The sequence below is a fragment of the Lipophrys pholis genome (genome assembly GCF_963383615.2).
Source record: "Lipophrys pholis genome assembly, chromosome: 22".
Classification (NCBI taxonomy): Eukaryota; Metazoa; Chordata; class Actinopteri; order Blenniiformes; family Blenniidae; genus Lipophrys; species Lipophrys pholis.
Window position 1 is genome coordinate 12,772,803 of NC_137644.1, and position 16,127 is coordinate 12,788,929.

Here is a 16,127-nt window from a genome sequence, read left to right on the forward strand (position 1 = left end):
AACAGCGATGGGAGGCTGCCCTTGTCTTTGCTCCTTACTCATCTCGCCCTACCTTTTCAGTCCTTATTTTCCTTCTCCTCAACGAATCTCAACCGCCCTCCTTACATAGGCCCTCCACCCCTACCTTCCCTGTGGGGGTCCCGGGTTGGATTAGTCCATCTCTCAGAAGACTGGAAAAAGGGTTCCCGCTGTCTCACGTGAATCAAGCTTTGAGGGAAAGAGCAGAACGAGGGGGGGGGGGGGGGTAGCGGAAGGCAGAAAGGAGGAAAGGAGGAAGCCGTTGTGATCCAATTTTCAGCTTTTTCTTTTCACCGGTGTTTTGTTCAATGCTTGTTTAAACGGGTTCCCAGGAGACGATGTAGCCCAAGTTTTGTAAATGGATCCTTGTGCGTGTTTATACGTGTATATGCGCGAGGCCACAGTTTGTATTATTCCACACTGATGACTGAAAATTTCAAACACAAATCTCTTTTTTTTTTCCTGAAAGTTGGCTGTTGGGGAAAAAAAAAAAAGCTGTGGTAGCTGTTATACTCTGAATAAACAGCCGAGAGGTCACCTAAGGGTTGAACTTACCTTGACCCTGGCTTGTTTTAAGTCCCAAAAGTTATGTGTGCAGGAAATATAAGCAGATAAAATAGGATTGGAGTGCTCTAAGCTCATCTATCGCAGAGACCCCCTCTGCTCTGGCTTAGAGGCCGATTATGGCATATGATATTGAATCCTCTTTGGCTATTGTGTGTGCATGTGTAGCTTTCTCGTGCAGGAAGCCCCGCGTATGTGTGTGTGTGTGTGTGTTAGTGTCTATGGTGTATGTGCCTGTATGTGTCACAATCCATTGCTTGCATGCGACCTTGTGTCGAGGGGTTTTCAGTCCCCCCCCCCCAAGGTGAGGTCAGGAGTTCAGCATGTTGCTAAGTAATGACCTTCAATCAACATCGATCACTCAGTCGTGAGTCGCATGGCTGCTTCACTGCAGCTCAGGTAGGTGGAAGTAGGGTAAGGCCTAAAGTCACCCCTCACTGGCAGACCTCCATTAGATTAACATAATATACTGATTATGGCGTTGGCAGATTTTTTGGTAGCGGAGGTTATAGGTAATAACCAAACCTTTGGCGTGGGAAACGTTGATGGCATTGCCAGTTCAAGGTCAGAGGAATGCCGGCGCACACGGAGCAGTTTAATAGAGTAGCCACTGTTGGCGTTGGGCATCGCTGTTCCTTGCATTGCTGCTCTATTTATTTACTTTCTTTGGCTCTGTTTTGATGTTGTGCACAGTAATGGTTCAAGAGTATGAACCTGAATTTCAGGGGAAAAAGATGAACATTTTGTTTCGGGGAAAAACAGGCAGGGTGCCACTGTTTAGCACTAAACACATAGTACAGGTTGGTCTGACACTAAACACATGGGGAGCGTGTCATTGGGTTGGCAGGTGTTGATACACGCCGTCTGAAATGTTGAGCGATAACCTTGTAACTTGAAACCTTGTAAAGTCCTTGCTAAAAGAAAATAATTGGTGGTCAACCGCTGTCGTCATAAAAAGGATGCAGATCGAGGATGGACAACATCGAACATGGTGATCAGCAGTCATCCTCAATGGTGCTCAATTATACAGCAATGGCAGAGATATGACATGAAAGGTGGTTGAAATGACCTTTAATCCTCTGATTAACCAATATTATCTCACAGTTGTAGGAACAACCAAGCTGAACCTCATTTTCAACCTGTTTTATATGTTAACCTAAGCCGACCATCACCATCGTGCAGCCTCACATTAAATCAACAAACATGACAGTGGAGTTGACAGTCAAAAGGTTAAGACAGTTCATACACTCAACGTGCACATTTGCCGTCAATTTTCAGAAGCAACTTTACTCCGAGGCCTCCGTTTATTTGTGACACCGTGCGATGGGGGTGGCCTACGGGGGTCGGAGAGTTTTCGCATACCCAGGGGTTCAGGTTATGCTGGCTGTGTTTCAAGACGTGCGTCAGCAAGAGTGCCCGGTCATGGCTCGCCTTCTCAGCTTCCACAAAATCCAGCGTCTCATTATCGCCTGACAAACTGCTGATAGGAAATAACGAGGTTAGAGGAGGGTGGTCGAGGTCACCCTGTGACCAAAAAGAGCATCGATTTTAACTCGGAAACAGAAAGTGAATTCTTCAGTCACATAGTCTTCTACAACGAGACACTGACGTTAGTATGCTTGAACATTGTTTTTATGTGTCGAAAGGAAAATGCTTAAACAGTCACATTAACAAAAAAATATAAAAGATAACACTCAATCAAAGCTTCACCTTATTTGCCTATATTGCCTTTTTGAAATTATCAAGAAGCCAGGTGTCGCCTTTTGGGTTTTTTTTTTGTTTTGTTTTTTTTGCTTTTACTGGTAGTTTCTGAGTTTCGAGGAAAATGGATAAAAAGCAGAGTTATTTTCTCCGCTCTTCATGTGGTGGTGGGCTTGGCGGAGGTTTCCCTTCATGTCAACCGAGAGGTCCCCCTGTGCTCCTGTTTGAAAACTAATGTATGGGTGGGGGAGACGACCAATTACAGTGGCTCACGCATACAGCGGTTAAAAAGTGGCCTGGTTTTCCATTTCAGATGAAGACACACACACACACACACACGCGCACACACACACACCTGTTGTTATCCATTGACTCGCAAACTGGGTCCGAGGCTTTATCCGTGTGTGCGTGTGTGTGTGTGTGTGCGTGTGTGTGTGTGTGTGTGTGTGTGTGTGTGTGTGTGTGTGTGTGTGTGTGTGTGTGTGTGTGTGCTGGTGACATTTGTAGCCTTGTATCATATGTCACACCAAAGCCACAAGCACTGAGCAGCCCCTCATTTTCTAGGTGCCCATTTTACCTCAAGGAAAAAAGAAAAAATGAAAAAAGAAAGAACGTGGGGCCAATCATCCATTATTCAACGTACCACCACCAACCTCTGTTTAGCCAATAACAGCCTGCACAAACTCTGACCCTGTAATAAGAGAGTCCACTCTAACCCCATGTCAACTCATGTCATGGACCTGAGCTGCTTCCAAGTATCCCAAATAGATCAAAGTCGACTCGGTTTTGTTTCTTCAAATGAAAACATAAAAAGTGTCTTTTATACCCACGTGGAAGCGGCTTTAATTAGTTTCGATCGGCGACCCGAGTTTAGTGAGAAATGAGTTGCTATTAAGTGTCATTCCAAAGACTGCACTTTTGATTTCCAGCAGTCAGTGCAGTAATATTTTTAGACGCGGGTGGTATTTTGTGGTGCTATATTTGTCACCAAGCTGCGTCGTTCCAAATCAGGTCAAATTATGTTGTCAGTTGAATTCTTTAAGATCTTTTAATAGCCTTTAATGTTAAATATACATATATATATGAGCTGCATATGCTCCGGCAAGCGTTCTCATATGTCTCCTTGCATGTTTGTAAACGGCTAAATATCTGCTCGACAGTATTAGTTTGACAGTTTTAAACCCACTGGTTTAAAAAAAAAAAAAAAAAAAAGACAAGCTGGATTTTTCGTTCATAGAAAGTCATCCTCCCACTCCTCACTCTGTACCCCCCCACCCCCCTCCCCCACACAAACAAACGCCGCCACCAAGCCTCCCTATGATTTTCTTTGTCTCGTGTAATCAAAGCGTCCGCTTGGCCTCATTGGCCCCAGGCCTCTTGTCTCTTTATCGGCGGGAAGAGAAGGGAAAGTTGTCACATTCCACCTCTCCATGGCAGGACCACATCATTATCCATCCTGTGTGTCACAATTCAGTCTCGCTCCGTCCTTTTCACTGCCCACGTCGTTGCCATCCACTTCATTTAACGCAATCCCACCCTCCTCTTTGCTTTTCCTGCTCCTACTCTCTCTTTATTTTTACCCTTCTCCACGCGGAACAAAGACAGGAAGTGCCCCTGACTATTAGTTTCTGATATTATTTATATCCCGCTTCTGTTGTGATATATTTAGCACTTGGGCTATATTAGTTGCTGTTCAGCCAGATTTAGAGCTGAAGCCACGAGTTGTTGTAGTGAATGATTGTCAAGGATTGTTCTGTTTGAGCGCACACCTACAATCACTTGGCCTTGGGTGAACACATAAGTAGCTCGGGTAATTGTATGTTTTTACTGTACTAGCCAGCTTGGCAGATATTCTCAGCTCTCCTTATGGGACCTTGCGCTCTCCCTCTCGCTCTTCCTCTCTTTTATATTTTTAGTCACTTGTACTTTTTAATAGTTTTCCTCCCCGGTTGCATAATGACTGTATTGTGTTCTGTGGTACTCACTGTACTAGTGATGTGCTGCCGGATTGTTTGACAAGCTCCAGGCAAAAATTCTCTTGACACTCTTTCAGTTTGAATCCATATCAAATAACTTATTTTGTCTTCGCAAAGTGAAGAAACAAATCTGCACCTTCTTCCTTTATTCACTGTTTCCTCATGCAACCAAAATCCAAAAACGGACCACGAAATCGTCCAGTGGTGGTATTTACATGCAAATTGTCACTTTGCATGAGCGCAAAATGCTTATTATGGATGCACAGCGTCTATTTGCAATGATTGCAGATTGCAAATCCATTGGCTGGACACTGTCGCCGGTGGCTGCGGGATGAGCCTCCCTCTCTCCTGCTTTCAGCAAACCCACAATCCTCCCATGCTTGCACTCGCTAACTCCCCATCCCTGACTCACAACCAAATCCTGTTTAACCCAAACCAACCCACTGACCTCGGCTTTTCAAATATTCCTGTGATCCTCCCGTGGCAATCTAGCCAATAACCAGCGTCTGGGTTCAGGCCGCCATCAGCTGCAACCGGCCATATAAGGGAATCAGTCTTTTTTTTCACTCCTCATAAACACAGTGATAATAGTGAATCAGTGAACAGACAGAATCTTTTGAAAGAAAGATAAGCCGCTGGTCCCGAACTGTGGTTTCTTGGAGCGCTTCCATATGACCTTTAAGAAAGGCTGCAGACCCCTCTCCAATCTCAGATTTTTCCAAAACATAATAGTGAAGCCAAATGCTAGCAAACACCCGCACTATTACTAATAAACAAGCACAATAACTTCTAAGTATAAGGAGTTTCCAGGTCTGATCCAAACTCTAAAAAAGAGCCATTCTATGGTATTTATGATCTTTATGTATCAGGATCTTTGTGTATTAGTACTGAGTAGTCAGCATGCCATTTATCAAATGATACTGTAACTGTCTGTATGTACCTTCGTGACAAATATGTTGGTGACTTGTCCATAATAGTTTAATATCTCAGCCCAAACAATGAAGTAACATGTGTGGTGGTGCCCCAAAAAACAGGGGGGGGGGTCAACAAAGTCTGATTTAGGAAACACTGAGAACATTAACTAAATTTATCACCAATTTATAAGCAAGATGTCAAGATGTTTTACTACTTGTATGAGAGGTGTGACCTTTTCGTGGGGCTGCGGCTAAAGTCAAGGGATGTCAAAGTCATTACATATATATCCTCGGGAGACCATGAATGTCTGTTGCCCACTTTAATCTCAATCCATCCGTTTGATTTATGTTAACGTGGATAAAAACATAAGATCGGCTGTTCCATAAAGCAAATTGATGACATTTAAGTCAAAAGAAAACTTGTTCTACTTACACGTGTGTGCATGAAAAGCTCCTTTGTGTCAACGCCGGGCCTTTCCTTCACCACTATTTGCTCACATTGCTGGGTTTCCAAGCTCCCACCTTCATGGAGAACCAGCTCATTGTGTTTATTGTTTTCATGCCTACTACTATCAGCTATTCCCAAGATAGAAGCGGATAAGTTCACCTGGCTACACCTCCTGTAGCTGTGAAGAGGTGGTGAGTGGATGAGTAAATAGTCACACGGCTTGTCGAAAAATATCTCCAATTATGTAACTTTTCAAACAGAGGCCTAAGACGCCACTTGCAAAACAATATCATGCAGTTTTTCCGCCACGTTTGTGAGGGAAGATAAGCAAGCTAATGCAAACAGCATGCTGTGAATACACACTGATAATGAATCATAGGAGATAGCAGCCGTTTTCACATGTACCTCTCGTGTTCTAAATGTGACTGTGTAGGTTCACAGCAGGCAACAGGGGACAAACTCCCAGGTCACATGACATGTCCCAGCGAGACATCTCACATCTGGCAGTGACTGAGTGAGTCTGCAGCCGGTGCAGCAGGGAGAGCAGAAAGGACAAAATAAAATACCTGTGCAGACACAACTATGCAACTATCATGATGTAGGAATGAAAGCGCTGATGTCTGAAGATGTCTGGGGGAAAATCCGACGTGTTTTCATTCAAGTTGTCATGAAGTTTCTGTCCAAGAACAATTATGGCAACATTTTATAGGGCACACACTGTAATACCTGGTCCCCGTTTGCACAATGTTTCTAGCGATAAAGCATCGCTTTGGGACCCCCTGCATGTAATGAACGTTTTTCACTTAAAAACATTGTGGTGTAATCAGGGCCTGAGCCTCACTGTGAGGAAAATCTCTGTCTTGAGTCTGGCTGGGGGCTTTTCTGTGTGAAGTTTGCATGTTCTTCCTGTGCGTGGATAAGAAACTGGATCATGTGATATTTTTCAAATTTTTTTCACACGTATGTTGAGTACCACTGTCCACAATATCGTGTGCGCAAAGAAGTAAGCCACTGGTGTCTCATGCACTGGTTTTATGTAATGCATGATTACTATGGTATTTCTTTTTTTTTTTATCTATTTTTTGATACATAAAAGCGAAAAACATCAAACACTTATTAGGAGACATAAAAGGTTTTGGCAAGGCAAGATAGTTAAAACACAGCAGGAGGTAAAAAGCTGAAATGTTGTGCACTGATGTAATTTTCACAAATATTAGGAATTTCCTAATATGTTCCCCTGCCTGATAAAATCCAGAAAATCCAGATAGTACAGCTTCAGTTTAGATTAATTCACAGTTTCATCCTCGGTGGACGTCATGTTAAACACATTCAGTTTATTCAAAAAGCGCATGCGCAGAACTACATTTGGGATTGAAAAATAGTGGGGAAACTCAGGGAACTTTCCCACTCTGGCCAAGATATAGTCCATGACATACGTATCCAATAAATGGAATATCATTTTTACACTGCTGTTTTAGTTGTCAGCCACTCTTGCTGTGGGAATGTTTCCCCTAAGGCCAGACGTTCATTTAAAGATCATTTCAAATTCAGCCTGACTGGAAACACACATGCACACTCCCTAGTAAACCACTTTCCAGTCCTTCCATTTGGGAGTCCTTTGTCTTTCCCCTCAGTGAAGGGAAGCGATCCAGAGCCTAATAAAGTCGTAGTCTGTTCCAGCAGACCCCAGCAGAAGTTTATCCAAACATTGCCCCGACATTCCGTAAGTTCTCTTTCCAGGAATTTCCAGGGGTTTTGAGGGCCGTCGTTGCGTACAGCTGCTGGGAGTTAGTGACAGAGAGGGCAAACGCACACGGCTGCAGGGTGATGAGGAGAGGGGGCGGCGGTGGGATGAGACCATCCCCAAACCGGGGGCCCCTCTCCTCCAGCAGCTCTTCTGCGCTCTGTTATTGTTTAGACTGAGGTGGAGGGGTGAGGGGTGAGGGGGTTCACGTGGGGTAAGGCTCTGCCTATTATGTCTGGGCGTCTTGGAATCTAGGTCACGATTAGACCTCATCTTCGCTCTCCCTCCCCTCCTCTCCACTCCTGCAGTGACCGCTGCCAAAAAAACCCTGCTCTTTAATCCCCACTGCCTTTTTCACTCTGCGCCGTCTCGATCGATGCGCCGCACCCATCTGACCCCCTCCTCCCCTCCCCGCCTCGCCTCCTCGCTCCTCCTCTCTCTTGCCATACTCTCGCCGTGCCAAATGCCAGGCGTTTATCAGGGATAAGCAGCTGTCCCCTTTGCTCGGGGGAACAGAAGAAAAACAGACAGACTCGAGGCAGAAGAAAAAGAAAAATGGAAGTATAATTGTGGAAAGGGGTAAAGGGGAAAAATGCACAGATGTTAGCCAGTATTCTATAATTTAACTGCTGCCTGTACATTTTAAACACAAAAATTAAGTCACTCACAATTTCAGCAAATGATCAAATAAAAATGTTGAATTTTACCAAGAGTACAAATGTTTTTTTGTGTTGTCCCTTGTGGGGCATCATGTGCTTTTTTTATGCATCTCCCCAGGATTTTTGACAGGCACTAATTGTTCAACATCAGTGCAAAGCTCGGTGTGGACGGCCTGTCCCCTGAATGCCTGACATTCAGACATCAGTGTAAACACATTAGGGAGTGTCTCTACCAGGACGAGCCGAAGGCTATAGGCTCCTGCAGACTCCCATAGGAACCCATAAGAACAAGAAGAAAAGACAGGCTGTGACGTCAGCCAGCTGCTAAAAAACTCAGGTGAAGTCAGGTCGGCAGGTGAGTTCATACTCCGTGAAGCTGTCGAACTCGTAGGCCACGCCCCTTCACGGCAGGCACACATCTGTGAAGCACCGTTTTAATTTTTCAACGGCACAGCTTGTTTCTCGCTTCCAATGTTTTCAGAAATACATTTTGCTGAACTGTTTCAGTAATAAAAGAGAACGTTTGTGTCTGAGCCGCCATGTCGGTCTGGTTTTAACCACAGAGTGATGCGTTCAGGTGCATCACGTAAGCCCACCCTCCGACATTTTAACGAGCTTTAAATATGATTAAAATATGACTGACAGTCATTTGCAAGCTGGAACACACATGCGCAGCACACGGCAGTGCAGCACCTATATAGTTCGGACAGCCGAACCAAATTTCTTCGGCCAGGGGGAGCTCGGCAGGACCCCACAGTTCCGAACTTTCTTCTTGTTCTTAAGAAGTATGAATCATCCTTAAGCCTACCAACGAGGCGTCATAGCTCAAGTGTTCAGTGAAAACAAAAGCATAACTCAGATATGCTGCCACAACCTTCACTTTGCAGATTTGTGTGCCGCCACGTTTTAAGGGCAAAGTTAACAGAGCAAGCCGACAAGGCAAATACAAATTTGAAACGAGAAAAGGAAGTCATGTGCTTGCTACATTTCGCGTGAAAACAAAAGGCAAAATAAGATAACGTGGCACATGATTGAGATTTTATCTTTATTGAACTTGTGATGACACAGTTATAATTTAACTGCCAAATGACCTTTGATATTACTTTGATGTTTACCAGTGAATCAACTATTGAGTGGGTGTTGAGAACAATAATGGGGGTTAGTTTAATCATTTATGTGAAAGAACTGTTGCATATTTGATCTGCATATTTGGTTTGGCACAAATTCTACAACTGATCCTCTTCCTGATGCAGCCCATGCAACTGGGGGCTTTAAAGGCTTTAGAAATGAATGATGTGATAACAATCAATAATATATACTTGGTGCCAGAGCTCTGTCGTTTCACGACATGGGTGGGTTTGTTGCGTGGTGGTGTCATGGGTTTGGTCTGGGCATGCATGGGTTTTCTCCAGGAACTGCAGTTTCCCCCACAGTCCATACAACATGTATGTGAAGTTAAATGGTGATTCTAAAGAAACCATAGGTGCCTTCATCAAGTGCTGGCTGGAATCAGCTGCTGGATAAAACAATATAGATAATGGATTGCTGTATTTGTCAAATGGTTCAAATGGGATATTGTTAAATATCTGGCAGTTATTCAATGTTACTGTGTTTTTTTTAACTAAAATGTGTGACATGCTGCTGAATATCTTCTCGTTATGAGAGGTATCCATGTCAAATCCTGTCACACGTGAATGGATAACAATGTAGAATTTAGGTTAAATTGAAAAGAGAAATTGTTTATTTCCTTCATTTGATTTTTATGAATCTTGTTGACGGATTTCCCCAAATTACTTATTTTTAGGGGATATGAGACAACATTATCTGGAACATGTGGTTCATTTTGGAAAATACGCTCAAATGTAATGGAGAATACACACCAGCGCTGTGATTTTACAACAAGGAGGGAAGTACAGCAGCACACAGGAAGCTTCTTATCAACATTGTCTCATGTTTCTAACAAGCTACTGATTGGAATTTAACCAGAGCTCACGGCATGTCGGATCAGAAATGCCACACCTTATCTGCTGCTTTCATCGTAATGCATCTGATACCCACGAGAGACCGTCTGTCTGTCTGTCTGTCTGTCTGTCTGTCAAAGCTTCATTTTTTGCATGCCACTGTGTGTGTGTGTCTGTGTGTGGATTAGCGTGTGTCTGCAACACCCAATGGCGATTCTGTAGATATCCCATCTGATGAAAAATAATAAATTAAAAGAATGGTTTTGGAGCTGCGTTGCGTTTCACCACAGGTACAACCTTGACATCGTCGGTCAACATCTTTGGAGGAGGCTCCCTGCCATTTGGCCGAGGTGACATGTGTCATAAAGTTTGAAGGATGATAACATGAATGAAACACACATGTCATATCAGTGTGGCTGCTGCCGGGCTGTAAACACAAGGTGGGGGTGGGGGGGGGGGGGGGGGGGGGGGGTTTGCACAGACACACATGTAATGATGCTACTGATCTGTGGGAGAGGCGGAATGAAGGAGGGGTGCACAGAGGGACTTGGCACTGCCATGCTTCCCCTCCAGCTGTGAAATCCCCAGTGAAACCCTGAGAGAGGAGAGAAATTCTGTCAAGCTGCTGCCTTCATTCACCAACAAACTGTCTCTCTCTCTCTCTCTCTCTCTCTCTCTCTCTCTGCCCATGCTTGCTTCTTCCTTTTCCTCCCCTTTCTTACACTTTTGATCCAGTTTCTAAATTTATCTCGCTTCACACACACTTCACACCTCTCCTGTAGCTGCAGTCGCTGACGGGCACAACTCGAGGAGTGATGGTGGTTTGGAGGCAGTGCAGGACTCATTGTTAGGACCTGCCCATCACATCTTATCACATCCAGGAGTGCGGTGGTGCAGTAAGAGAGATCATGTGTTAATTCATGTTTACAGTCTGTGATGGGTTTCAAGACCTCCAAAGTTAAGGTTGGGTGTACAGAAATCCCTCACTTATGAAATACAGGGTCCTCAGGCTCTTTTTACTGGAGTCTTTGATCAGCTGTCTAGTCTTGCCGGTCACTGCAATGCACAACATTGACAAAATCTCGGGCTTACCAGTTAGCCTTAGCAAGATTTTGCAGAATCCTGTGTGTTTCTGATGACATCAAATGCTGAGAAGTGAATTATTAAGTGGCTCTGCCAGGAAGGACAGCAAGATTATTACATTCTCAGGAGGGGAAATGCGTACACGCGGTTTACAGAGAATGTCTGACGCAAATGATTAATCTTTGGTCAAAACCAAAACTTTCAGATGTATCGTGATGGCTTTCAAAATTGAAATACGCTATTGTTAACATTGATTGGGAGCCAAAGACATTAAGCCACATGCTGGGAAAAGTCCTTATCTATCTCCTCAGTGTAGAAGTCTAGCGATTTGTGCTTTCTTGCACTTTTTTGGTTCTCTTGTGCAAAGGTTTTCAAACTTTTTACTTTCAATTTTCCAGGAAAACACAACTGAACACACCTTCTTGCCACAAGTCCCTAGCATATACTCTCCAGCTACAAGCAATTCATCTCAAACCTAGATTGGATTCCCTTAACCATCACTAGGCACAAGGGCAAAATCATTTCCCTCCACTGTCATAATTGAATCCCCGGTGGGATTACGTGGGCGCATCCTGCGTGTAATTGTGTAGGTGACATTATCTGCGGGGGGGTCGAAGGTTGACCTGGGCACCTTGGCCAATGGGACAAGATCTGGAGATAGTGAGCGAGGGCAATCAGCACTTCTGAGCCAATTAGAAGACAAGACAGGAAAAGCACGAGGGTATCGCTCAACTTGTTATCTCTATCTGACACTAAGTAAACAGACAGAGGAAACGATGCAGGCTATAAAATGAGATTGTAAAGAATGACTGTGGGTAGTAAAATGTGGACACACCAACCTACGCAGAAATTTGTATTGTTCGTCCAGCATGTTTCCTTTAACCCTTTCTGGAGGACTCATTACAATGAATAGGAATGTTTAAGAGGTGCCAAGTTTTCAAGATTTAAATCAACAGCTTTATAAGCCATTTATGCATATAAATCAGTTTTTAATTACGCAACTGATCAAAATTCACACAGAATTGGCCATTTGATGCAAGAGAATTGGGATTTTATTTTTTTTGCATTTTTGTAAAAGATCATCTCCAGACTTATATCTGACAATGTAATGGTGCAGTTCACAATAAAATGACTAAAATATTACTGACAAGATGCATTGGACGTGTGCGTTTAAAGCTGGGACACAGTAACTTGCACTATACAGGATGAGGTTACCAGATATGGGCACCGAGCTCATGTAAGTCACGTAACTGAACTTGATCAAACATTAACATGAAATTATGATGATATTATTGTCTTTCTTAAAGATCAGCTTCTTATAAACAGACACTTTATTCAATGCCAATTTGAGGTGTCACTCATAATAGTATTTTTTCTCTCTCCACTGAGCAACGTTTGAAAGAAATCTTGAGGAAAATTAAAGACAAAGACAAACAAATATAGAAAAAACTAATACAAACCGTTGCCTAATTGATCACAAACAAATCTCAATTTGTTTCGCATCTCATGTTCTCTTCAATTGCTTATGATTACCACATCTCAATTTCCTTCTGATTGGGAGTTGCAGGTTATCAAAAATAAACGATTTTAACATGTCATGAGCTGGGTAGCTATTTGTGATTAACATCATTCATTACATAAATCATGTAATCCTCTAATTAACACCAATCTGATGGCTGTAAGACAACAAAGCCCAGTCACTGGACATCTGGGATGTCTTTTTTTTTTTTTTTATATGTCAAGGTCTTACATAACGATGAGAAATTGTGTCTCTTAATAATGTACTGGAGAAAACAAACCTTATCAGAGGTCAAACTTCATTAGGATCAGTGAAGTAGTTGTCTGACAACAAAACCAGTTGTATTTACTTTATTATTAAAATTGGGTTGTAATTATGATCTAATCTGAGCTCAATTTAACATTAATCAAATAAAAACAAACATAATTGCAGTTTTAGTTGTAATATTTCCTTAATATCCGAGACAAAGTTGAAGTACTGGGAGACGTGACTTTCAGTCAATAATGCACTGAATGTAATATTAGCATCATTGTTTGCGCCGCTTTCAAAGTAAATGAAACCCAGTTCATCTTCACTCAAAACGACGTGAGTAAACGCACACTCTGTTCCCTACGCCCCATTTAATCATTTCAAATCACAAAACTAATCATCTAATCGCCATTACTGTGAGTGGAGAGGAAAGCCTAATCGGGACAATAGTTTGTTTTGTTAGTCAACAGATGCTGCCCAGTTGTTGTTTTTTTCCCACCCCATCCTCATTTCCATAATTCATCCTTTGACTTATTAAGAAGATAATCCCCTTGTTATATAGTCGCCATCGGAGAATTCACCAGGGAATCCGGTGCTCTTGTGTGTTTGTGATTGGGGCGTGGTCATATATGAACCCGAATGAACCCTTCCCTTTGCCCTCCCTGCTTCTCCCTCCCCCTCCCTCTTCTTCTCCTTCCCCCTCCCCCTCTCTCCTCCTCACTCCCCTCAGTCGGCTGCTTGTGGATGCTAATGATTAATTGCTTATTTGCTTGGAAGGGGTTTGATTGGCGTGTGTGCGGAGTAGAGTTGACGAGCTGCCAAAGCTGTCAGACGGGGGCTTGATGCAGACCAACACGGGGGAGAAAGAAAGAGAGAGAATGAGAGAGGCTGATGGCAAAGAGAAGACAAGATCACAGTCATTTGAACTTATTAGCACCCAGGCCACATGTAACACATATACACGGTCTACAAATCTACATGCAAACTAGTCACAACAGTATATATGCATTCATATGAGCGCCGTTACAGTGAATGCACACACATCGCCGTGCAAAATAGTGCGTGCAAATCTGCACGTATGTGCTCGTTTGCTTGCGCGCACACGCACGCACTCGAAATGACATTGTTCTGTCAATCATGCGAGTGTCCTGCAATGGCAACGGACTCCAATTTAATCATCGTTAGCGAGTGGCGACAGAGGTGACGCTCATCAGAGATCACTACCTATCAAATTACTTGCTGTCTGCAATCTAAATGACCAATTGCGTTCATCAACATGGATATAAGGAGGATCGGAGAAACATGTTTGTTATTGGAAAACACACTGCACACACTTGTGTCGCTCCTCTTTGGATTTCATCCAGAGTTTTCGACAATCTGTTTTTTATCCTTCGAATGTGAAAGCGCTCTCATAGAAACGATTGTGAAATGATGCACAAAATGCAGCAATGTCTGTGTGGCTTTATGTGAAGAGTAGCTTCTGTGTTGGAAAAAGCCAAATTCATAATGTTGCCGTAACAACCATTTGTGTCTAATATGGACAAACCCATTTAGTACCTTGGTTTGGCGGGTGACCGGGATTTCAGTCCAAAAATAGATCAAACATGGAGATGTTTGTGGATAATGCTTCAGGAAATATCCAACCATGTTTTCCCGTCTCTTTGTATTTACTTTCATTGACCTCTGTGTCACAATGCACTGATTAAATTAAAGGTCAGGGCAGGTTGCTCTCTGCACAGAATGACTGATTGCATCTCAGTTTCGGTTCACACATCACTCCCTCTGTAATGGGTCACCATTTTTATTCCTTGGTGAAAAAACACTTTGTAAAAAAAAACGTACAACCTATAATCCAACAGCCCAGCATTTGGATTATTGAAATAACCCAGACTGAACCCTCTGAGACGACCTCAGGAAAAAAACTTCATGTAGATTAAATAACCCAACATTTCATCCAGTGTATGTTTGTGCTCTCTGTGTACCGTTTTTGAGGATAAAATTAAATTTTCAGAGTGAGTGTGCCTCATTGACTCATTTGGTTGAGGCTTCAATCCAAAGTGGCCTTCAGTGGCAGCATTCAGTCTGAAAGATACTTAAAAGCAGGCGAACAAACTGATGCCAGGCAAATTAACTGAGGCTTGTTTAATACAGGAGATCCTATGAATATGTCGCTATGCTGATTGCTTTATCAATCCTTGTTTGACCCCGTTCACATTAACTGCTGTCAGAGGTCAGCACCTTTCACAGAGGATTAAATCTGCAACTGCTGTTCCGTTCAATGCAATCCTGAAGCATATGGTGGTAAGTTCCACAATTTACATGCAGATTCCTGGGTTATGTCATGGGTTGTATCACATATGGACATATATTGAAAGCTCTCCCAAGGTCTTGATTTGATTCTTGAAGGTACGTGTTATGGGAAAGTTGACTTCACAGTCATGCACTCATTACTTCACTTCACCATAGGCCACATGCTTTTCCCCTCAGGTTTGTATATTTTCCAGTTGTGGGCGCCCCCAGCAGCACCCACCACCCTCTGCCACATCCAAGACAAATGATACCAATTTCATAAACAGCATCTTTGCCTGCACTTGCTTGAACCACACACACACACACACATACACACACACACACTTAGAACCAAATGCACACACAAGCCGGAATGGAGAAAGCATGCTGGCACACACAGAAAACACAGTTGGACCAACATACAAAGGCGGGCCGACAGGTTTTGATCAATAGTGTTGTGAGCCGTGTAGCTTTTCCTCTGCTGTCGTGACCACACATTTGCCGCTCGGGGCTGAGTAATTGGTACACACCGCCACGATAGCTTCCCCTACAAAGAACGATATTGATAACATGCAGCATGTGTGTGTGTGTGTGTCTGAGTGTGTGTGTATATTGTATAAATGGCTCTCAAGGGAATGCATTACACACCTTGCAGGTTGTTGAGCTCAGTGCGTCGACTTCTTTTCCCATTTGTCCCTTTACCTGTCTTTCTCTCTCAGCTCATCTTCTATCTCCCATGACCTCCCCTCATTTCATCCCCCCCCCCCCCCCCCAGGTCTTCCTTGTTGTGTCTCTCAACTCCAAGTCAAGCCCCAATACGAATTCCCACAGGGCCTCATAATGTGATACTTGCCAGTCCACCTCAAGTCCACATGCACACTCCACCAGTCACAGAGACAATTCGGGATAAAATCCACCATCCCAGGCAACCCAACAGACAAGCTAACCTTGTCAGAGAGAAATGCAGATGCTCTCCATGCCTCGCTCTGAAATTCACCTCGC